Raw genomic sequence first — 25975 nt, 5'->3', positions numbered from 1 at the left:
TCACTTTAAATCAGATCATAAGTCAAAGCAAAGACCTTAATAGACTGCTGGATCTGTATCTTCATTGAATTAGACAGTAATTTGGCAGTCTCTTCTGCTAAATGTAGTGAAATAGCTAGTTAGTGTGATATGCCCAGGCAAATATGTTGTGTTGCATTGATGGAGATAATTCCCTGTGGCAATTGCACTGGCAGTTCAGTTGATTCTTCTTGATACAGTGATTCAGCGTGTTCTTAATATTGAGGAAAGAAAATGTGTTTTAGAACCTCCTAATGTGAATTCTAGGAATTTGCCTGAATATCACTTGTGTTACTCAAAATAGCTTTCCCATATTGTTACAATATTTGTTCTTTGTAGTCCATTAAAATGCCTTTACCGTGGAATGTTTCCAGTTGAGTATTACATTTAAATTGTATGCTATTGGTGAAAATGTTCACTATTCAAAAAGAGCTCCCTGTATTTGATAGAGAATAGACCCTAAACTTAATAACGGCACCTAAGCTCCTTTATCTAACACTAATGTCTTTGACAACCAAATATTTTTTCCAGATGTCTATCAGCACTTCTGTACATCCAGAAAGTAGCTACAATACATGTGTTGAGAAACTGAGCATGCTCACTGCAAAGCAGAGGTACCTGGAGTGCTCACGTGAACCACATGCAAATGGGACTTGTCCTTCTTATAATATAAAATCAATCCTGACTCTGCATCTCCAGGACTTTGGAGACTAAGGGACTGCAAGATCATGTAGATGCCCTTACTTTTTATTTTAAGTATTTGATAGCGTCTTTCAAGGAGAAAAAGTGATGTTTATAAAAATTCATGTTATAAATGAAATGATGGTGTTATTAATACCTTAATGTAAGTATAAATATGTAGCCTGACTTGTTTTTGTTGTTTACTGAAGAGAAATATAATTTTTAGATGGTCAAATGTGCTTAAACTGGAAATGGTTAAGACCTGTTTTGCTATAAGTGTGCATTCATTAAGGAATGTAAACATTTTTTGCAGGTGAGGCAGATGGTTGCACATGCAACAATATTTCTTCAGATACTATTAAGTAAAACAAAATAAATATAAAATACCATTGCTGATCTTGTATGTTGTGCTCAAAAGAGTCTATCTTTTGTAGGACATTAGCACTTTTCCACCTCCTTTATTTGCTGTCCATGTATGCCAAAAAACCCCTTTAGGTACTGAAAGGTGAAGATGGAAAGTGAAGATGAAAGTGCTTTGTGTAAATACGTCACATATTTCTGACTTTTCATGGTTTTTTCATTGACCTACAGAAAAATTTGTGTATTATCTATGTTCCTGTACTTCAGCTGCTGTTTAAAATATGTTCAAAGCAGATTTAAAACTATATTTTAGAACAGAAGTATAGTTCTTCCAATAATATTGGAAAAGAGCAAGATGATGGTAAAAAGCAAATCCCTTAAGAGTAAGCATTATAGAAGACTTGCATCTCTCCTGGGAATAAAGCAGCAGTTTTTAACTTGGAACTTGAATTTTACTGAAATCAAACTTGTATTTCAAGCATTACTAATATGGGAATGAGGATGATAAACCAATATTTAAAGTGATCATGTGCGACATGAAGAAAGATCTTACATATAAATACACTGAAAGAATGATTTAATGTTGTGTTTCTCTTATTTCTTTTACAACTTTGTGCTTTCACTGAATGCTACCTCAGATCTCCCAAATATAATTATCATTTCAGTCTTGCTGTCAAATTAAGAGAACAGTAAGGCAGGAAACAAGTATCATTGAAATGCTGTCTGATAAAAGAGGAAAAAGAAGCAGCGATATGCTTGTGTCTTAGTCTCATCTTAAGCCATTGGCTGTGAACTTCTTACTTTCTTGTAGCCTAAGGGCATACTTTAAACCTCCTCTGACATCCTTGGCTTCATTTACAGTGAAAATACTTGGTTATACTGATATTCTGTGAAACACACTCAGCCCTCGCATTTCTTAATTTTTCTGTTAAGTACTGTCACCCGTTCAACGTGGTTAGAATTCTATTCTCTTGAGCAAAGGACACTTTTTGCCTATCTTTCTCTGGGACAATGCCATTTTATAATTTCTGTTTTCTGTAAAGAGGACATCTCTGTGCCTTGTTTCGTGGTAACAGTCATCCATAAAGTCACTACTTGGATTTTACAAAACAAAATGCATTTTTTTGCCTGTGGCGATATTGAGACGTATGGCATATTCTCATTTCAGTCTTGAGGACTTTTCTGTCCTGTGCTAGTGAGCTTGTTCAGAAAACGATATTAAAAAAGAAAGGAACCTCTTTCCTTACTTGGAATCACCACTGTTTTGGCCTGACCTCTGAGTATGTTACAGTTTTGTTCCCTTCTCTTATCTTGGCATAGTCAAAGTTTCTTCTGCCTTCATGTACTATGGGAACAACTTGTATGCAAAGTTAGTGTGGCTATGAGGTTTTTTCCTATTTTTCCTGTTGGGCCCACAAACCTGCTAAAAGATTCAGAGCCACATACCTAGTGGCTCCGTGGCCGTGCTACACTGCAGCCTTGTCTTCACATCTACAGTGCCAGAGACTCAGTGCTCTTTAAGCTAGTGTCATATAGGGGCAAACATGAATTAAAGTATAAAGCTATCTTTGTTACATTATACATCCAACCTGTAAAAAGCCATTATACAGTCTGCCTCTGCCATATGTGTATTAGCTAAAAGGTTGCCTTGGGACTCAGCTACAGGACTAGAAATGTCTTTTCCTCACAGTATTTTTATGACCTGTTGTTTTTTTCTGCAGAAAAGTTCTTGAAGGCCAGTGTTTTCAAAAACTCATTTATTTGTCTATTATTTGGTTGTCCATCATAGACTAGCAGACCCTTAAACTGTGAAAAAAATTAGTCCCAATTAAATGCAAATTACACCAAAAATATTAGCCATAGTAGAAATGCAGGCTTTAAAATTTCTGGGGGTCAAAGTTCAGACTCCAAACTGTTTAATGTGACTAGGAATGTTTCTGTAGGTCAAGTGGGTGTGAGGCTTCATTGATTAATTTTGTAGTAGTTTTGGAAATGCACATGACTTTGCCAGCTTGTGAGGATACATCAAAGTCTCTTGGGAAGTCACCTCAGTTTTCACAAGGATTATGTCCTTCAGTCATTGTGGTTTTTAGTTCATGACAGTCCCAGCTTATCTTAACGGACATTTTAGTACAAAAGTATGTCATGATAGAAATTTGAAAACATTTTCCATACCAGAAGGCAAACATAATTGTAAAAAGTAGCTCATTAATGCTACTTTTTAGGTCCAGCTGGGATTTGTGAGAAACCTTCTGTGTAATATTTCTGGTGGGCAATATTAACCTGGAATGACATGACACTGCATAATGGAACTTCTAATAGCTATGGTGAGTAATATCAACAGTTTTAACTCCTCTTTATAATGCTAGACTTCCTGGGGAGGACACATGATTTTCTTAAATATACTTTTTCATAGGTATTATTTTCTTCCAAGTACTATTATTTATTCTACAAATTGAATAACAGACAAATTAAAAGTAGTATTGGAATAATAGCAACACTCCTCAGCTATCAGCAAACTATGTTATTTTCACTGTCTGAATGAACGAGCATAGCTTTTTATTATTTTTTCTCTTCCACTTCCAGAGTCCTCACAGATGAAATCCACACTGGCATCTGCTCTCTTATGTGTTGCTTTGCTGATCTCGAGGGCTTTGGTGGGGAATTTTGGGAATAAGGTCATCCTGTAATGAGTTGTCCCATACAATATGTAAAATTATACCAGCTAATGAGATTTATTAGTTATAAAACTTTCATTAGCAAAGTAAACTTCTTTTCTGTGAGGTGCTTTAGTGCCTTGTGTGGATGGCTCATTATTTTCCCCTGTGTGGGATTTTGGAAATGTTATCCACTTGAAATGTGAAGCACTGTCATGTATCAAGCCCACTGTGCTATATAACCTACTGTTACATGATTAACTGCAGTTTCTTGCAAAAATAGTTATCTTTACCAGTTGGGCTAGCATGCATAAAAAGAAAAATATGCTCTTATATATCTCTTTCTACAGGATTGAAACACTTTACTGACAAATGCTCCCTGTATTTGATTACACTTTTGAAATCTATCAAGCCAGGTTTTAAATGCTTATATGTTCATTTTAAATGAAATCAAGGCAACCTCTAAAGAAAATACCAAAAGAAAAACTTCTCACTCACTCTTTCTTTTTTCCCTTTTCATAATACAGTGAGTTTGTCTTCAGATGGCTGCATCTTCGGGACCACCCCTGAAATGATTTTTTGAAATAGTGTTCTCTGTAAATACAGCACTTGTCATCACAAGCCCCTGCCTCTGAGAAAGCTCATGCAAAAAGAGCAGAGACTCATTGAAATCCTAAGGGAAGAAAATTCAAAAGGGGTTGGGTACAATCATTGTCTTTATTGTGCAATCACTGGTAATATGAATTCCAGTTAAAATTCAAATGAACACTTGCAGAAATGTTCACCAATCTCACCCATTTTATATAAATATGAGATACATGTTATTTATATACATGATGTAAATAGCATCAGTTTCTTAGCTCTTTTAAAATGACTTGAAGAAATGAAGTAATAGCTTCAGCTGATGAGGCTTTGCAACATGTAATTTACTATGGATCCCATCACTTCTGAATGTGTTGAGATTATGTTTGATGCATTATTGAAAATGTGACTCCTCATCTAAAGTTCTTCTCAACTCTCAAACATTAAGAACAGTCACAACAAAGAAGAGAGTGGGAAAAGGAGGGAGAATGTCTGACAAAATAACTAGAATAGTCATCTAAAACACTGTGTTCAAGGAATATTTAGATAGACTGAAGCTGTCCTTTATTATACTTTTTTCTCCTTATATTTTGACTATTTTGCCTTTTGTCTTCTGCAGTATGTTGCTAGAGGTTTATGGATACTTTTATTTTTTTTTTAAGGAGTTCATCTGTATGGAGAGTTATAACAGCTTTTTTTTCTCCTCACACGGCAGTGCAGATATCCTCTAGGTACATTCTACCATATCAGTGAATGCTGGGGAAAGAGGGGGAGGCTTGCACAGGGGGAGGTGAGCCTCTGCTGCTTCTTTTTCCCCAGGTGATTCAGCACAGAAGACTAACTTGGGTCCCTTCAAGTGATCTCCACAGCAGTCAGGTTTGTTTCACTGAAAGTGTATGTTAACCCAATCGTGATAAATACTTCCCTTTATCACCTCTTATCACCTTGTTGAACTGGGTCAACAATATGAAGTTACTTCTTTGATAAGAAAATTAGGATGGTTGTGAGGGATGAACTGGGATTTGTATTGCTAAACAAGATACATACGTTTTGTCTCCTAATCTTTGTGTTGGGATTGACTGTGCATTTTTGCCTGGGGAATTCCTTGTAGGATGTAAGGATGGGTACTTCTTAGCCCACTGCAGTTGGTAGCAAAGCTTGCAAAAGCCTCCCTGATCTCAGGAGCAGCATGACTTCACCCAGCACAGTGCAAGTTACTCGCAGTTCTTTTACACTGATTTGTTTCTGCTTGCCTGTTTTGTCAGTATTATCCCTAATAGATACAAAGCTCCATCTTTTCCTCTGTGCTATAATGTAATAAATTGTGAAAAGCTAGCAGATTTTACGCTACTGCTCTAATTTATTGCCCGCTGCTCTCATAAGCAACAGCAGCAAAACCTTTAAAGTAATATTTGAAAAAGAAAAGAGCACAAATGAAGGTTCAGGAATAGCTTCCTAAAAGAGCACTTGAGAAAGAGTGATTTCCATACCAACATCTCCACACTGACAGATCAGTAATGGCCCAGAAATTCGTGACAGGAGTACAGCTCTGTAAATGATTCTTGCTCTTATTTTCTTCTTTCTAATTTGAATTTGCCTGAGGAACCAAACAATGAATGTCAAGGGACAATGCCAAAGGAAAATGCATGTTTATTTTTCTTTTCCACAAAACTTAAACAACGCCCCATATTATATGTTGATTTCAGACTGAGTGGGATATTTTGCTTTAATACAAAATGAAATACTACATTTAATTTTCATTTCTGTTTAACTGTTTCTAAATAGGTAAAATGTCAAAGGAAAATACATCAAATAACGCAGGATTAAAACACTTATCAAATCTGCTTGTTGCTAGTCACAAAGAAGACGATAAATTCCATTCAAAGTCTCAAATGCTGCTTCTTGAGTTTGCATTTTTGAATAAATGTGATCTAGTCTTAATGGACAGAAATGAAATTCTTATATTTTGCATTCTGCATGTGCTCAGGCAAAACATTTGCTCAAAGTGTATTCCCATTAGTTACCTTATTCTCTTTCCTTCTTGGTCTCTGTTTTGTTTTGTTCCTCTACAGAATCTTATCTGGAAAATCACAGTGTACATTTGCAATGCATAGAATCTAGCTAGGTTGAACCATAGTAAAATTAATGAATGTAATAATAAATTCCAAGTCTCTACCGTGCTGTGTTTTTTTCCTTGTATAAAATGTTGCTACTATATTATACTGTACAATGTACATTCCAAGTTATAATCAGCCTTAAACAAAGGGGCTTTCCCTCCGGGGGGGGAAAAAACCCCTCAAGAATCAGTGCATTGACATTGACTCTCATCCAAATATTCCAGTTGATTTTACCTATTTCTTACCTTTTCTTCTCTAGTATAAATTTTGTATACCACCATATTTTCCTTCATGTGCTCAAGATGGACTTTGAGATCTTCATCTTCAAACAATCTTGTCTGAGCTCTTGCCTTTAGTCCAGCTATTTTGAGTGTAGTCATTTCGATATGACTGAAGTGTAACCGTTGATCATCCCAACAGTAAAGTTCTATTACATGTATGTTTGCAGAAAGTATCACATCAGAAGTTTCATTTTGTCACATTATTCAATTGATCTGGAAATACTGATGACACAGTGAGGCCACAGCTATATTAAATGAATACACTGATAGTCTCTGGCATTTGTGAATAGTCTATCATTAAACTCTAAACTTATTCTGTCTGTAACTCAGTGCTTGTATTATTTCTTTTCCACCTTCTTTCTCCCACTGGGACATGGTAATAAATTAAAAGGGAACATGGTTCTGCAAAATCCTCAGATCTCCCTTTCTTAAAAGGCACAGAGAATGCTTATAAAATTCTAATTTTCTAATTTTTCTTTGTTGCTGTGAGCAAAGCCCTTAGCTTTGTGTTTATGTTGATCACAATCACTAACAAATGAAGCCTCTCTATGGAATACTTAATTTGATCTAAATATATCCTATATTTATTAATATAACTGTACTTAGATGGTTCTAACAGGGACAGAAAATAGGATACCTGTAGAAGTCACTGGATATAATGTAAGGTAAGACAAAAAATAAAAATATATATAATATATAAAATAAGACAAAAAGGAAATTTCAACCAAACAAGATATTTTACCAGCACTCTGAATTCAATGCCTACAAGGCAACTGGATGGCCGTTTTTAGAAAATGCTTTCTTTAGTCCCAAATAAACACATGCTTTCACATTTACATTGGCAATCAATACAAAATCCATCAAACTGTGAATTTACTACAGTATCTAGAAGCTCTTTCTTTAGGCTATGTCCATCTCAGAAATTCACAAGAACAGACAAGTTAGTTCAGAAAGTCTTTTCTGTTTTTTCTCCTCTTTAATAATTGAAATGAATATTCCTGTGGGATCAAGCAGTGATCAGTAGGAACAACTGTTAAAAAGTGAAATGGTTAGACTACATGTTCTATCCCTTCCATATCCTATTTTATTCTGCTAATCCTGCAGATCCAGTACAGTGGATTTTTAGAGGGAGAAGAGGCAGTCAGGAAAAATGGGTTTTCTAAAGAGGATTTGGCACCACTTCGGTGCTTAGATGAAGGTCAAATGTTCAGAAGAGGCCAGCATTAAGCAGCTCCAACCACGACACTTGGGCACAGATTTTTCAAAGAAGTCAGCATCCTGTATGCAGAGCTTGTTCTCTTAATCTTATTTGTTTTGGTGGCAGAGCTGAAGCTAAGCCCTTCTGAAAATCTGACTGCTGTAGCCAATTACATTGACAGAAGCCCAGTTGATACATATTGAATTGTGATTTGGAATGGTCAGAGAAATGGAAATTTTGTGTGTGTTTCATAGATTTTGACAAGTTTTGTTTACGAGAAAACTGAGCAGAATGAGGATCTCATTGCAAGCCTCTTGTGCAGCCTTCTGAAAATCAGTCCTATGATGTTTTGTCAGTGCATTCTTTTCTTCAAATGGTAGGGAGACAAACCGAGCAGTATTTCACTGTTGGGCGTAACTGTATTCTTTCGATTAATCAGCTATAATTTAATACGTATATAGTGGATATTTTCAGTGATGAGTGAGATCCAGTTCTACTAATGTGGTGCATATTTTGCCATTAATTTCAGTAGATGCAGTTTTGATGCTAATTTTACAGACGAAATAATTAATTTAAAACAATGGATTAAAAGTTGGCTACTTCACCCAAACATAGTAAAGGTTGCTCCTCTGCCCTTCCAAATAAATTATGATTTCTGAAAGAAGTTTAGAATGTTACTATTGTAAAATATACTCTTGTGGTTTCTTCAATCCCACTTCCATCTATATGTCTTTGTGAGGAAGGCAGATATGTATGTGACCATGGGTACTTTTTCAAGTGTGTTATTTAAACAAAAATATTACAGTATGTTATGATGAACACGTATGTACTTGGCTACAGTAATTTAAAGAGCTTGAGATAAAATTAATTTTTCTCTGTATTCATTGAAGAAACCCGTGAGAGATGTTCAGTATTGAATCTTAATCCTAGCTTCTAACAAGATTTTAAACCTGACTGCTATCCATTAATGAGATTTTTTTTCACAGTTATAAGATGGTTAAAAATATTCTCAAATGTCAGTGCTTACAAGACCAAAGTTTCAGAAAAAAAAATCTATTTTCAGCAACTTTAAAAAAATGTTGAAATAAAAAAAATTGTGTGAAAATATAAACACCTGTGCGTACACTCACATTCCAGAAATGTTCTTTAAAAGACCTGCTGCTCATGTTATTCCTTCTGTCTGTTTTCTTTTCTTTGCAGCCAAGCAGAATGTTCAAGACTGGAATAAAGACAATGGTGGAAAGGTGAGCAATTCCATATAGGTAATATTATTGTCCACAGCAATGATAGTAAACAACAGAATAAATACACCTGTTATTTGTTTTATTCCCTGTGCCTAATGTTTTTCCTCTATGATCTTTCTGCATAAATCATGAATCCTAGAGTATATTTCTTAATCTCATCTGGTAATGCCTATGCTTATTTGCTGGAGGAAGGTTGGAGGGGATATAACAGCATAAAAAGACTTAACCTTTTTCTGTTAACCAGAAATAGAGATGACACTTTCTAGGCTTAATCTGAAGTTTAATGTTTTTTTTCTGTTAGTTTGTTGGGGTTCTTTCCTATATTACTCTTTTATTTCATTGTGTAAGATAAGTTTTTAATTGCAGACTCAATTAAAGCCCCACATATACCATGTAAGTGGTGTGTCGTTTTCCAAATAACATATGCTTCCACTGTGACCTATTTTCATGCAGTGAAGTCACTGATTTGATATTCATTTCTAGGTGCAATGTAAAAACAGCAACAATTTCAAACCTTGAGAATTGTGTGTTCAGGGGAATGGACAAACAGCAGTGTGCTCCCATTTCAGCTACTTTGTCATCTAGAATGTAACAGAAATTTGTGATGCTAAACGCGCTGGTATCATTTGAAGAATCCTTTTAAACACATACCGAAGTGTGAGTGGTTCATTGCCCTTAAAAAAAAACCATGGGAAATTTTGTAGGCTACATACCTTTTAGCTTCCTAACTGATAGAGCAGCAGGAGTGATTTGGTTCTTCATGTCTTTCATGTATCTTTCTCAGGAGTTTCTTTTTCTCCTTGAAAATTTTGGCTCATAGCTAGCCTGCAAATATGAATTTCAATGCGCAGATGCTGAATATGGCTTGTATGTCTTCAGCATACAGGAAAAGCTAAAAGGTATGCTAGACAGAGAAATTCTTAGTTAATAAACCTTTTTTCCCCTTCTACTGCGTTCACAGATTATTCCTCTTAATTTTCTCCTTTTTGGTATGCAAAGTAACCAGAAATGCTGATATCAGATGATTTGCCTGAACCTCAGCCAGTTATCTTAAGTTAATCATTGTGGATTTTAGGCCTGTTTGCATCTTCACAGGCAATTAAACAATATTAGAGAGTAGTCATTACAAAAGGAATCAGACTCAGTGTGAATTGAGGCTCTTCTATTTTTCTTTATCACTAGAGCTATAGGAAAAAAGATCCTACCTATAACACAGCACAAATATTTTGAGAACTGAGATATCTTTTTCACAATTCCTTCACAATAACAGCAAAAGAAGAAAAGTTATATACAGATAAATATATTTGGACTGTGGATTGTGTCTGTTCAACTGATAATGTTTAGTGAGTTAGAAAACCCCAAGAAATTAATCCCCTCTCCAACCACTACCTTCAGAAAACAACAACCAGGGAGCAGTCTGAAAGAACAATCACTGACTTTGAGTTGCATTTACGTTTTCAGCAAGGACCAGAACAAACGTTAAGTAAGGCAATTCATAATATCATGATAATCCTTGCTCTCCATTTATAGAAATATATTTTTCATTGCTTATTTTATAAAGAAACCCTTCTGAAATTGAAATGGAGGCGTTGCTTCTTTTTTTCTCTTCAGGCCATCTTTATTTTTTCCCCTTTTTAAAAATAATCATATCCTAAACTTGAGCAATATTCTGTAAACTTTAATTCTGTTTTCCAATAATATATAAACTCTGATTGTATGTACCTTACTGAAATGAAGAAACCACTTAGCAAAGAACAAAGAGAATTTTTAGTATGAGTTCAATATGAGAAGGAAAGAAGGTAGATTAAAAGATCTTTTAATGTTTCTGTGTAAAAGATGTAAAAATGGAGCTCTCCTACAAACTCATGAAAATAATATCAAATATTTAGAGCATTTTACAAAACCAGAGAGTGAAGAAGCATGAGATGCTTTTTAGATTCAGTAAGTAAATTGTAAACATAGCTTGACCATTACATAAGCTGGGTGAAGGAAGAATAAACTGAAAATGCTGTTTACAATGCAAAAAGCATATATATTTAAAAATCTTTAAGGACTAGTGGATGTTCTATGAAGAATGATGTCTGGATCAAACTTCTTGCTTCTAAACATAACCCAGTCAAATACAGCTGGCTCTAACAAATTCTGATAAATATTTTAATCTCAGTAAGAAAATGAATGCAGTGATGTTCAAAATGAGCATAGGAGTATTGGTAAGATTTTATGTGTTAATGCTGTTTTTTTGAGGAATAGTTGGGCAGGCATGACAGAAAAGAGCCTGCCAGAGGTGTGCACAGGAGGCACCAAGGGCTGTTGACAAAAGTCAGATACTCGTGTAGATTGTGGGCAGGAAGAAACTCCCAGAGGATGGTTGGGCACTGGAACAGGCTCCCCAGGAATGTGGTCACAGCACCAAGCCTCACAGAGTTCAAGAAGCATTTGGGTGATACTCATGGCCACATAGTATGACTCTTAGGGATGGTCCTGTGAGGACCAGGAGTTGGACTCAATGATCCTTGTAGGTCCCTTCCAATTCAGCATATTCTGTGATTCGGTGACATAAAACCCAAAAATATCTCCATTTGTTTTTGCTTTTGGAAATGGTAGCTTGATCAGAACTAGCTGAGGTGGTGGTGTTAACAGGCCTGTGAAAGGACTTGAGTAGAGAGAATTGCAGCTGGAGTGCAGCAGTTATGTGCAATGCAGGCCTGGAGATTGCGCTGGTGTGCACTGGGCTATTTTGGAAGAAATCACAAGACTTAGGTCTGACATGGATGGATGAGTCCAGATATTATTCATAGATCCTGTTTAAAATAGGATTGAAATGTGCACACTACTTTTTTTCCCTGTGACATATCACAAAGTGTGAAGGCAATCTGCATTTTCAGAGCAACTAAACCAAAATCCTACTTGATCTACCTCTTGGTTATGCAGATCAGGTTGAATACTGAAGTGTTTCTGCATTTAATGTTATTTCACTTTCTTCACAGTTGTTAAATAAATATTGGGTTTTTTTTGTTTAGAAGTAATCATAACAGTATAATAATTGTAATTTCTTTTCAATTCTTTTTGATATTTTCCATTTACTTGCATATGAAGAACTAGATCTTTCTGTAGATGCTCTTTTTATTCATATGTTTATTTTTTTAAAATTGTTTATTCAACAAATTTTGACATACATGTCATTATTTGACAATTATTTGTAATGTCTTGTATGAATATACATTTTCTAAGTTACCTGAAGCATCTCACCTTACAAATAAAATAGCAAGTAGGCACTAAATTACAGTGCAGTCATGTAGATAAAACAAGTTCACACTTTAATACAACAGAAAATCTTCAACCCCCTTCTGAAAGCTCCAGCTATAGCTGAATAAACTTTTTGTTAAACTTTTATCATTTTCAGACAGTTTTTAATTCATTTTTAAAATTCTTATTCAATTAAACACACACATGTATTTCTGTTTAATAAATAAAACAGCATGGAAAGCATGTAAATGAGATACTTCTGTTTTTTTACCATGATCTTTACTTAAACCTTCTTCTCCAAAGATAACTACTAAAATAGGTCACAGCATAAAAATAGCATAGTAAGCAACTTAAGGACTGGATTCTTTTTGCAAACTGAGTGGTATAAATCTACCCTAAGTTCATTGATTTTGGTGGTTTAACCAAATCCTGTACTGCAGGAGTATCTGACCTTTCAAACAGATGGATGCCTCATGGAGGTGCACAGGAGACATACTCAGCCTTCCTCTGCCAGATAACAAAAAGTATGCCCATCAAGGAGTTGCAGCCACACCCTACACCAGGACTATCATACAACCTCCATATTCTGTTTAAACAACTCTTTAAGTTGTGTGGTGGATGAGCACTTATGTTGGGGATGCCCAGATTTCTGCAGCTGTATTGCATAGAGGTCTGGACATGTGCTGCGGGGAAAGGGGTTGATGAACCCTTGGGAAAATCAGTGACTGCTAGAACAGTTGAAACTATTTATGCCTTGATTTTTGATTGTGTCTCAGGTGTTCCTGAGGAGTAAGTCACACAGCATATGAAATAATTTACAGAATGGATCAATTAAAAAGTCCATTACAGAAGGCAACATTCTTGGACTGCACTAAGCATAATTCTGTTGGAGCTCTTATTCGTTAATCAAACACTACTTCTTCCCTAGTAAGTCAGTAATGTAATACAAAATGGCTTTTAAGGGTTTTTTTCTATTTGCAACTCACACCTTTTTCCAGGTTCAGTGCAAGTTTGATTACTACTGTAGAAGTAATAATTTCTTGTATTTATTAAATATAAGGAGCAAAAACTAAGCCAAAGATTTCCATTTTAGTGATATTTGACAGCTGGAGAAAACCAGGGATAGTAACGGCCAAGCAGAGGCAGTTCTGGATAGAAGTTTAAAACAAAAAATAATTTATCTTTGTCAACAAACCTTTCATAAATTATTTGGTTTGGGGCAGCTGAAGCAAAATATTTATTTCCATCAATTTTGCCAAAATATAGTCTATTATTTAGAATTGCTTCCTCCTTAGAAAATTAGAATTCTTAAGACTTATTACATCTAGTTGGCCACGAAATTAGGAAAAGAGGTCCAGTAGCTAATTAATCTAATTTTTTCAAAAACCTGCCTCACTACAGAGCCTTATGAGTGACTTCAGAGAGCATAGGGCTTTCCCCCACCAAGGATGCATACTGCTGCAGAGTGTAATTATTGAACTTCATCCTCATTGCATAGGTATTCATAGTGTTACAGTTTTCTATCACTGTTTTATGCAACATCACAGAATTCAATGTAGATGCATTAATACAGAACAATTAAGAAATAAGCCCACTGTGCACCTCTTATGTCCTTGAAATACTACTGAAGAATCCCTCAGAGTTTGTCATCAGCAGAAGCATTAATGCAAGTGGGCAAGTTTGAATGAATAGTCAAACCTTCTTGATATTAGTCCCAAAGTTCATCTGGAGGCAGCCAAAGCAGTTACAGGAGGCATGCCAGACTAAGCACAGCATTCAGAATATGTGTAGGCAGAATATCAAAATGATCGTTACATAAGAAATGGTCAAAATATTTGAAAGGTTTTTGTGACAGGAAGGAGTACTGAAGTATGTGATAACTCAGATAAGATTTTTCTTTTTTTCCCCCTGATAAAAAGAATCTTCCTGGTGCCTGCTGTCATTTATCCTTGTATTCTACCATTGTGTGTTTTTTACAATCTCTTTGTTGCTGTAATGCTGGTTGATTGAAATTCTCAATTTGTAGGTCTCCTTGAACATGTTTATTCAGGGGATGGGACTTGCACAAAACAATACACTTGTGTGAGGCAATCTCATCACATCACCCTTCATTATCATTTTTTGATTGTCTAACTGGAGTACTTGTCAGTGCTGTAGATCCTGTGCTCCCACAAAATGGCCTCAATTGTTGTGTGCTGATCTTTGATACTACATTGGCCTTAGCTTTACTGTGATGTAGCATCTGATGTGCTACAACTGCAACTCTGTTGTGGTAATATGATGGGATGTTTTGAGCACAGGGCTGAGGTCTTCCTTGATATGTGTTGTGGGCTTTTTTTCTCTCCATATATGTTTTGGTTTTTAAAATTAAAATACCACCATTATTACCCTGCAAGGGCCATTCACTTAAGAGCTGGACTCGATGATCCTTGTGGGTACCTTCCAACTAAGAATATTATGTTATTCTGTGATTCTAAGTTTATGCATATGATGCAACTTACTGCATTGCTCTTCTTCTAGCAAGGATGAAGAGTGTTGGAGTTAGTTTCATATTTTCCACAGCTGAATGATGTGTCTATCCACTCCCCTCACTGCCACATTGCATGTCTTTAAATCCATCATGAGACATTTTTCATATGTGGAAACTATTTAACATCTTGGGAACAAATGCCTTGCATTGTCTTGATATTTTTTGAAGTAACTAGATGCTGTAATTACTATGTATACTGTTCTTTTTGCCTGTTGGTTGTCGGATAGCACTCCCTATCACTTTAATTAACAGCATAAAGTTCATCTAAATAGTAAAAGATGAGACAAGTTTGTTTAAAAGTGCTTGAATGTAATAGAAAGAAAGATTTGTCCTGAAGGTAAAAGCAAAATAAAATTAATTCAAATAATTCATGCCAGAATACTTAATTCCTTTCCTTTTTAGTACTACTAATCTTTATTTGAAATTCTCCTACTTTTAATTATATTCCTTTTGTTTAATTATTAGCAGGTACATACTAGTGCTCTATGTTTATTTCTGTAAAACAGACCTAGTTCTTCAACAATTATATTCTCGGTGAAACCTATATTTATTGGCTCTTCTTCTCTATCTTAGTGTCTACTTTGATTAGCTTTATACTAGTGCTTCATTTCTTCTGACTTTTCCCCAAAAGCTGAACAAACTGGATTGCTATTAAGAAAAAAGATAGCTCATTTTTAATTACTTTTTAGGTGGCAAGAGGCAATAAGTCTTCTGTGAGAGCTGGTTTAAAAGGGTCCATATAAAGAAGCAAAGAAAAGGAGATTCAAGGCATAGAAACATAAAGGCATTTATGAGGAATGAGTCAAATCAAATCACCCTCCTCCTAACCATTATTGGTTGTTTTTTTATAGGCAGATTTACTTATGAACAGTGTCAGCTTGACTGTATTTTAATTGGTCCTGTATACAATGTCCTCTATAGTGTAACACAGAACCCTTTGGATGAAGAGGGACTTGTTATATCAAACTTTCATTGGAGGTTTTTTGAGATTCAAACACATTGTGTTATGTTTTAATCATCAGTCTTGACAATAGCATGTTCCAAACAGCTAAAACAGATTTTGTCATGAGAGGTATTAAAGAAAGATAAGGAAGAGAGAATTCGACGGAATGTGTCATCAGTTGAAATGCCAGACACATGCACAATGAAAGGGCTTGATTTGAGGATGGTACTTACATCAATTCCAAAAATAAGATTGCAATCTTCCTTCATGTTAATCCAATGCTTAACTCATGACATTTGTATGCAATTTGTAAGTTTTTATAAATTATATGATGATAAATATCATAATCTTCTGTCTTAACTTTCATTTCAATATGTTGTGTGTTGCACAAATGTGACTGAAACTATAAAGTGATAGAAAAATATTATACCTGCAATATATATCTTGTTTGCTTATTGGGGGTTTTTTTCATGCATTTTTACTAGATGTGGTGGACCACTGAAAAATTAGAAGAGAATGTCAATGAACTTTGAAGTTTAGGTGTTCTGTTTATTAGTGTCAGGGGAACATAATAAAAAGGATATTTCCAATAGGAAATCATATTTTACACTCTGCTCTCCAAAATCAGGAAGAAGTGTAACATTAATGCCACACAGGAAATAAATTAAAAAATGGAATAGAAAGTGGAACCAACCTTGGGAACCATTGGAAATCCAGGTGTTATTAATAAGACTGGGTATCCAAGTGGGCTAGAAAATAAAATGGAATAAAAGAGAAGACAAGACAAGACCTGTGTCTTGTTTTGTGTATCTGGTTGGTTATTTTTCTCTATTTTGGGGTCCTTTTAAATGAAGAAGTTAAAAACATATTTTTTCCTCTCAAATATTTTCCCTTTATGGATGAACTTGGTTTTTAATGAGTAAAGTCAGTCCCTGCAATGTACTGTTAATGGAATGATGATTTGTGGATAAGGATGCAGTTCCAAAGCAGTCTCCACCTTTGGGATCAGTCAACTGAAGACAGTTGAAGGTTTTCGTTATTTTTTGAGATTGCTGATGAACTTGGTTAATTGTCAACACCAGAAGTTCCCAAACTGTGGTTGCCAGACCATATTAGTAGTCTGTGGATTAAACCACTAGACCATACAATTCTTAGGATGTCAGTTGCTAAGTTAGATGAGTTGAGACGTGTACAAAACAATCTTTTTGTTGTTGTATATGGGAAAAAGGAGTGGGGCCCACTCAAAAGGGCAATCATGCAATTATGCAGTAGGAAATCATACTTAAGGACAGAGCAGCCTGAGGAAGCAGCTGGAACAAAGAATCAACAGGGAAATATGAGAGAGGACCACAAACCAGGTCTAAAGGCTGAGGAGATGGGAAACAAGTCCAGAATAGGTGCAGGTTTTTCTGGTAAAGGAATAAATCCACTTAATACAGGAATGATGAAAGGAAATGGACACAAAGACCATAAACAGTTGAAGTGAGCTGTGTTGCCAAGGTGCTTGCCAAAGCGAGAATTACAGAGAAAAGGACCTTCATCCCATCTACAATCTAATTTGTTGTCTACTCGTGCTGAGTCATCACAAAACTAGTTTTACCTCCTAAACAGCCTTAATGGTAACTGAAATGCTGAATGGTTTTAATTTTACAATATCTTGAGATATCAGTAAGCAGAAGCACAACTCACTCCACAGAACAGTTTTATGAGGTTCAACTTCATTAAAAATTTTTTTTTTTCTATAAAAGGGGCAGGAGCTTTACCTGAAGGTTATGCTAGATGGAAAGCAACCAGCTGGAGACCTTGAGTTTTGCCAAATTCCAGGTACTCTGACCTTCTGCAAAGGAGCTGAGCGGGGACCATAAACGGCAAACTGAAGTTGTTTGAAATCTACCTCAGCTCTGAACAATCTTCGTAGGAATCTCTCTAATTTCATAGAACAATTTTGACAAATTAGCAATTTCCTAACAGTAATAAGCAGCCTTTCATCTCCTCAAGTACATACATCACATTTAAAAGCAATTCTACATCCATGCAGCTTCTACTAGGCTGAAGTTGGTATCAGTCAAAAGGCTGCTGGACTTAAATTCAATAGTGCCACTGCTGGCAGCCAGTATTGACTCAAGTGAAAATCCAAACTACTGTAATGTATTGCTGGAGCATGTTCTAAAGATGATAGAATTATTTATCTTCTGCTAAACTCTAACAATTTAGCTGAGTGTAGTTTGATCAATTTGGATGGTGCATCCCTCGCAACCAAAACCCAATACTTGTTATAAAACCATTGTGTTCTGGGTGATGACAGCCCCGTGTCTTGTTCCTTCTATGGTATCACTCCAGAAGTTGAGATTACTGTTTTGGACAAACAGAATAAAGATGTTGTTACCTAATATTTGTATTCTGAAGGGCAGAGGGATAAATGAATCTCAGTCTAGGAACACACCTTATTTCTCCTTTGGCAAAGCAGACTAATATGGAAAAGCTCATCCTGCATTTCTTTTTTCCCATATGTCTGTCCTGAGTTGTAATCTTATCTTTTACTGTCTGATTATTTTCTTCAATACTGACTTTAATTCAGTGATTATACACATATATATATGCATAAAAGTGAATTACGTAGAAATATTTTATAAATTAATTAGTACTTTGCTGGTTTAGAAATTGAAAAATAAGAAGGCATTTGGAAAAGTAGACAGAACATAGCTCTTTGTTATTCCATTATTCTTCGAAGAAAACAGTAGCTAGAAATATCATTTTGCTGGGTTTTACACATTTTAAATAACAGCAAAAGAAATGCCATATTTTTTTAATTTCATGAATGAGTGAAGAAAATTGCTGTGAGTGGTACTCAGTCACAAGAACTAATTGATAAAAACTGCAACAGGAAAAGCAAGGTCAGTCATTCTGCTTTTTCTCAAAATTATTCTGCTCCATCCTATGAATGGGCCACATCTAATATTCATATTCATAAAGATTTTATATATGTTTTCAACAGGTCTTAGGAAACAAAATATGGGAATGAAAAAATTCCCTGTGAGATTCCTGACACGCCACATCCACTTAGTATTATCTCTGTGACACCTGCCTGTGAGTTGCCCCACTGCATCTCAGTCAAGCGCAAGATACATTCCTCCTTTTCCCAGTCTGAAACTATTGGTGGTGCTACACAGTCAATAAGCAACTGGGTTTGGTCCAGCTGAGAGGCAGCTGCTTTGAATGGTGGGTAAAGTTTTTGCTGTACCAAGTTTGATTGCTCAGTGTCTAGGGGGTTTGGGACAGAAGCCTCAAAAGTGAGAAGAAATGCATTGTGCTGTATTGAAAGAGTGCAGGCTTCCCTTTGGTTAATTGTATCCTGCCACTGACTCAGCAGGCTCCACTGGGCTGTAGGACTGGAGTACAGGTTATCAGGTGTCATGTATGTTAAATGGATGATCTTTAAGCTAATGGACCTTTGCCATCTGCCTCTATGCTGTGCTGGGCCTTTTCTAGATTTTAAAGCAGTCTGCAGACAAGTTAATGTACCTGTCATCTTGCCCCCAGCGAGATTTGTGCCTAGTCTTTCAGCAATCTCTCCAGTAATGCTGCTCACATTTTATAGTTTTGATTCCCTCATATTGTAGATTTAGTTTTATTTTTCTGTAGATGTTCCCTGGAGCCAAAACAGAAGGAAGGGGAAATTTTTGCTGTAAAAGTCTTATATTTATGAGACTTATGATGATAGGGAGGGGGAAGATCCTTAAAAAAAAAATAACTCAAGTTGGTTTTAAACCTCTGTTCACATTTTAAAATGATCTGTGGAACACAGTTTTGTGTCTATAAAACAAACCAAAAATATCTTCTGATGTTGTTATTAATAAAGCAGGTGGCTCATCTTTCAAAATCCCATTTTAGCCAGGCAGTGATTTTCAATGAAACCTGACATGTTCATTTTTGCCAGACTTAGCAGCTCCCAAGGCCTGTTGAAAGTCATCTGAAAAAAGCTTTCTTAATAGATCAGTTTTCTTTGCTGAAGCTATAGCATCTCCTGTATTTATAAAGATTTGGTTCTTTTACATCTGTATTAGTTGAGCAGCAAGCTGTCTCTGGTGACACAGATTAACAAAGTAGGCTAGTTATACAACATTGAAGAAGAGTTTATTCTGGAAAACATTTAGTTAACACCTTTATATATTGGCAACTATATTTTCATTTTTCCATTTATTGTAGAGAATTAATTCTTGAGAATCTATTGGTATAATTGGTGGCAGCTGGGGAATTGGAGCCAGCCTTGCAAATATGTTAATTATTACAGCAAATGATAGAGAGCACTGGGACAAATCCAGATCCAGTTTGAATCCGTTGACTTCTCCATGAGCTCATAGAGAATTTCCCATGTTAATTGATTTTGTTCAAAAATGCCTCCCAGACACCTGGTTCACATTTTATTAATAAAGATGGTCTGCTAGCTGCCCATTAAGATACTCTGCTTGACAAAGTGGATAAGCAGTCATACTTTCTGACCAAATATGGCTATTTACTTACAACTATGTGAGCAGAGTAATAATGAGTTACAACATTTTGATGAAAGGCATTGTTTTTGTGATCTTGCTTCTGGCACAGAATGAGGAAAGGATGTTTTCATTTGAGCTCAGCTATGGTTTTTATCTCCAAAAAATAAACATGTATCTTTCTTTCCTCCTATGTCTCTACAGCCTCATTTTAGTGAATTAACTTTTCAAGAACTGTACCAGCTCACATCTTATCATCTCCCTCTAGACTTTGAAACTTGCAACGGCATTAAGCTTTACCCATCAACAAGTTTCAACTATTCATCAGCATTCCTAGCTAACTGGAGAGCTCCCAGTTGACTGGAGGTTAGCCAATGTAACACCCATCTACAAGAAGGGCTGGAAGGAGGATCTGGGGAACTCCGTGCCTGTCAGCCTGACCTCAGTGCCAGGGAAGGTCGTGGAGCAGATCGTCTTCAGTGCCATCATGCAACACATGCAGGATAATCAGGGGATTGGGCCCAGCCAGCATGTCCTATTTGACTAACCTGATCTTCTTCTGTGGCAAAGTGAGCCATTTAATGGATGAGGAAAAGACTGTGGATGTTGTTTACCTGGACTTTAGTAATGCCTTGGACACTGTGGAAATTGCATCTTTCCCCTGTGTGCTGCTCAAGCAGAAGCTATGTGGAATGAATACAGTGCTGTTGTCAGCAGGAGGGCCAGAACTCTTCCCCTGCATGTTTCCAAGTCTGCAGATGTGGGCATGGTTTGAAGAGCTCAGAAAAGAGTCATCATACACCTCCTTAGATCTGTAAAGCATGACAGCTCTGGCTCTTATGTTAGATGTTGGCATCTGGATTTTTCCTCAAACTCCTGGTAGTGCCAAAGGGAGTCTTTTTATGTATCCTAGATGGTGAGTGGGAGCCAACAATTTGCAAAAGCTCACCCCATCAACCTTTTACTTGTAAGAGATGCTTACTAAGCCGTAGGATGAATATTGACTGAACTTGTGACAAGTTTCCTCAGTAGGAATTGCTCTCTACAAAAGCTGGTCAGGTGTTTGAAACGTTATGTATTTTCCACAGACAGCAAATAATTTTCCTTTTTCAGCTGTAAAATCAACATCTCTGAGCTTTGCATAGTAGGAGAGGACTGAAATAAACTCCTGAGGGATCACGTCTAGGACTTTCTACTTAATGTATCTCACTCTTGATGCTGCTTCATCAAGAATAAATCTAGAAAATTACATAGGGACCTACTGTCTGAATTAAACACCCTAAATGGATCAAATAACACTTTAAGAGGTGGTATCTTCAGATAAGAATGGAGTGCAACATGAGGAACTGGAAAGTAGAAAAAGTCTGGAAAGCTGTATTCTGAAGCAGAAATGAGTCATGGTGTCTCTTAGAACCTGCTTGAATTCACAAGTCACTTCTGTATCAAACATACAAAAAAAAAAAAACCACTTCAAAGTGACACTGTTTCTGCATCTGGCTTCTGAAATTCCTCATTTTGTGTCTAAACTTGGATGCTGAGTGCAGTGTGCATTGAGAATTTTCTTGCATATTTTTTAGAATAATTATCATAATGAATTCAGTAACTCTCTCTTAATGTGGCTATCATTCTTCCCTGGTTTCAACAGGAAATTGTAAGTTAATTTGAGCAGAACTTTTTTTTATATGTTAACATTGTATGAGAGGGTCCATCTAAGGCTCATTACTTAAGCAGCTTTGCCATGATGTGATAATAAATGACAAAGCTATCATATCCATGTTGAAGAAGGAAATACTTCAATTCCACAACATGGTAATAATTTGCTTCTGCATGAATTAGGATGAATTTTTTTAATAATATTATTTAGCTTGTGCCATGTCTGTTAGTTTCTCTGCAGATAAGTGTTGACATTCCTCTCCAATGTACAGAGGCCTTTTGATTTGAAGTATCAACTTGTTGGGTTATTTTGTTTGGGGTTTGGTTTGGTTGGTTTGTTTTTTTGTTTTGTTTCTGATGGTATTTCTTTAAAGTTATTATTACATGACAGCAATTTTTATAACATGATAGACTCTCCCCTTTCCTGTTAATTTATATATAGTACTGAAAATTTTTCCATCTACAGATCTGTAAATTGCAAAAAATAGCCCCTTTCTACCAGGTATATATTTTAAGGTATTATTAAGTATAGTAAAGGTACCCTTTTTTCAGCACTTTTGAAGCCAGATCTGCAGTGCTGGATCCAGTTCCAATACAAGAGAGAGCTAGAATTTCTGGAGAAAATCCATCAAAGCATCACTAAGATGATGAGGGGATTGGAGTTTCTCTCCTATGAGGAAAGGGTAAGACACTGTGGCTGTTCAGCCTGGAGAAGGTAAGGCTTAGGGGCATCTTATAAATGTGTATAAATACCTGAAGGGAGAATACAAAGACAACAGAGCCAAGTTCTTTTCAGATGTGCCCATGATAGCACAAGAGGCAGTGGTCACAAACGGAAATACAAAGAGACTCCCTTTGAACATTAGATAAAACTTTTTCACTCTGAGGATGATGGAGCACAGCACAGACTGCCCAGGGAGTTTTTGGAGTCCCTATTCTTGGAGATATTTAAAAGCAGTCCGGAGAGGGTCCTGGGCTGCTCTGCTCTTGGTGGCCCTGCTTGAATCGAGGGTTTTGAGCAAGATGACCTCCAGAGTCCCTTCCAACCTCAATCATTTTGTGGTTCTGTGATTCTGTGAAATGCCAGACTTCATGATTTTGGGTTGAAGTCATGAGTAATTAAATTGCTTTGCATTTCCATCCAAAGTCCTGAGTAAGTGCTAGTTGGAACTTACTGAAGAGTAGTGGAAGATACTGTAGCAAACACAACAGCTTCTTTGTTATGTCTTTCGAAAAAGTAATTAACACCAATAACCTGTATACCAAGCTGTCAGTGTACTTGCATTTGGGCACAGGAAACAAAACCTGCTCTTGTCCACTTCATTCGAGTCTTCTGTAACCAGAAGGCTGTGAATGGGCAGCTTCATGCTTGACCTTCCCAATTCACAGGGTTTGATCTGTAGTACTTGTCTTTGATGGAGGGATTTAGTATGTCAGGTAGCTGCTATGGAATAACTTCAAGTTATAGATGTCTTGATTCAGTCTCCTAAATCTAGACATCTGGTGCCATTTCATATGCTTTACAGTGTCCCTTGTCTTCCAGCTGTGTGTCCTGTGAGTGTGGACTCCCATTGACCTTGGCTCTTTTCCATCACTGTACAGATATCTTTGGTAGCAGAAATCTCAAATGGTGCTAGACACTTGTGTAGGTAACTGAATTTGATCAATAATCTCTTGTATCTCAGAAATACAGCCATGCTGGCCTTCTAATAAATTTAGCTTCACTGGAATGTTACACTCTTTTGTTGTTCTGTTACCTGCTGGTTTCTCAGGGCACATATGTATATATTGTAGTAAATTCTGGATTTTCCGATAGCTGACTTTATATTCTTGATGATCAAACCAGAAGGATATTTTCTTCTTATTATTCTTTTCATCCAAATCAGTTTTGAGCATGATAAAGACGTTTATCAGATTCTTGGAGGCAGATCTGAATTTATTGGAAGGTGTGAAGGCTACAGCCTTCCCTCTCTTGAGGTGCCACTTCTTACAGCACACCATAGCCTTTATGTGGAGGCTTCTTTGCACCTCCCAAGTCCAAACCAGTTGAATCCATTACTTTACTGATCCCCAAAGTGCTGTCAGACACCTACAGCTTGCTATATATTTATTTAGAGTTATGGTAGTTGCACAAGCAAATGTAGTTCTCGTCTAAGAGCCTTTGCTCATTACAAGTCCTGCTTACTCAGAGAAAGGTAATTTACTGCCTGCAGGGCAGGACTCGGGTATACCTAGGCTTCCTGGGCAGCTAAATGGATCATTCCATTCCAGTGCTCATTCACTTGCTGGCCTCTCTTAGATTGCTTGCAAAAGCACTTATCCTGCAAATGCTTACTCATGTAAGCAATAATACTCTAATCAGAAAGTAAGTGGAGCTTGGAAACATTAAGTTTTTTTAAGTGAGTAAGCACTTGCAGGGCAAAACCCAAGGGCATCAGAAATGATGATAATTTTCTACATAGTACATTGTCTATTTTTATCTTGAAGTCTGGATCTTTACATAACTTTCTATTAAACTGTTTGAGATGTTCCCTTCCTAGACTAGTCAGGAAGCCCAATGGGCGGATATTCTTATGCTTCAAAGCGTTTTCTAATGACTCCCTTTAAAATGAAATGAAACATTAGTCTGAATTATAGCTGTGATCTGCTTCTAAGTTCCTTTTTAAGCACTAAATTATATCTGTGCAGTGACTGTGTCCTTTTTTCTGTCCCTCTGAATCTCACTTTAAGCTTAGCAAATAACTGCTTTAACAGAAGTTGGCAATGAGGTTCATGACTTGTCCTTTTAAAACGAGATTGTTTACAAATGTCTTCCCAACACCTAACAACTTACATGAAAGTGCACTTTTTCATCTGCAAGGATGAATAAAACAATGAAGATGTGTCCATGCAGGAGCAGCTTTGCCACAAAGACTGAAAAATAATCGTCAAAGCAAAAAATTCACTAATTTGATGAATGGAGAACTGTGAGTTACCCAGGCAGACATTAACTGGTATGTATATGCTTGACTTGCTGCTGCTGCTGTTATTACCACACTTTTTAATAGTACTCTGACTGCCTTTAAAAACAATTCCCTTGTAAGAATGCTTTCATACCTCAAACAGTTCTGGTGATTTTACTCCTCAACTATTTTCTTCCTTCAACGGTTTATAAAACTGTTTAACTGAAACTCCAGAAACATTAAAGCAAAGGATGATGTTTTGCCAAGCCATATGTTCTTAAATGGTGTATTTTATGAAACTGATAATAAATACTTTAAGGCATAGTAGCTAAAAAAAATTCCAACCTAATGTAAGAAGGAACACTTCCAGTGATTTCAGCATTAACATTAGGGATGAATTTAACTGTCTATCTTCACTCAGGACTGGGTATAGTGTTCAAGCTGCATAGATTTCACTGACATTAGATGTTGGGCTGGGATCTAGAATAAAATTGCATTTTTTCTCCTCTACTCATATTAAGAATAACTTCACTCAATTTCTAGCTTATTGCTTTGCAAAAGTATTAAAAAGCTCTAGTCAAATGTTCACTAGGTATAAAATCTTGCTTGGTATTTTATCGTTTTCCTATTTCAACAGCTTTTTGAAGACATTGTTCACCTGTAAATATTTTAATCCTCTTTTAGATGAATAATAAAGGTAAACTTCTAATACATGCACTATTCTACATAAAAACACCAACTGTAGGCCATAAAATGTCTGTTCTATTGAATCATAAATTGCTATGCTAGTTAATCCATTTAGTCTTGCCTACTTGGTATGTCAGAGAAACATAGATAATCTCATGATTGAAGTAATAATGTTACCTTTATATTTGTAGAAACACACTGCCCAGAAGTTGCTTATCTAAGCTTTGGTGAGGAGAGAACAGGTAGTTTGGACTGCCAGGCTGAGGGTTGGTCTTAGTGTGCAGTCATCACTTTTTCTCCATCTGGAAAACTGTTTTTTTTTTCGGAGGCCTTCTTCTGCTTTCTCTTT

The sequence above is a fragment of the Neopelma chrysocephalum genome, unplaced genomic scaffold (assembly GCF_003984885.1).
Source record: "Neopelma chrysocephalum unplaced genomic scaffold, ASM398488v2 Primary Assembly neopelma1_26, whole genome shotgun sequence".
In the NCBI taxonomy this organism is placed as follows: Eukaryota; Metazoa; Chordata; class Aves; order Passeriformes; family Pipridae; genus Neopelma; species Neopelma chrysocephalum.
The sequence above is the reverse complement of the archived record's forward strand: the minus strand, read 5'-3'. Positions refer to the sequence as shown.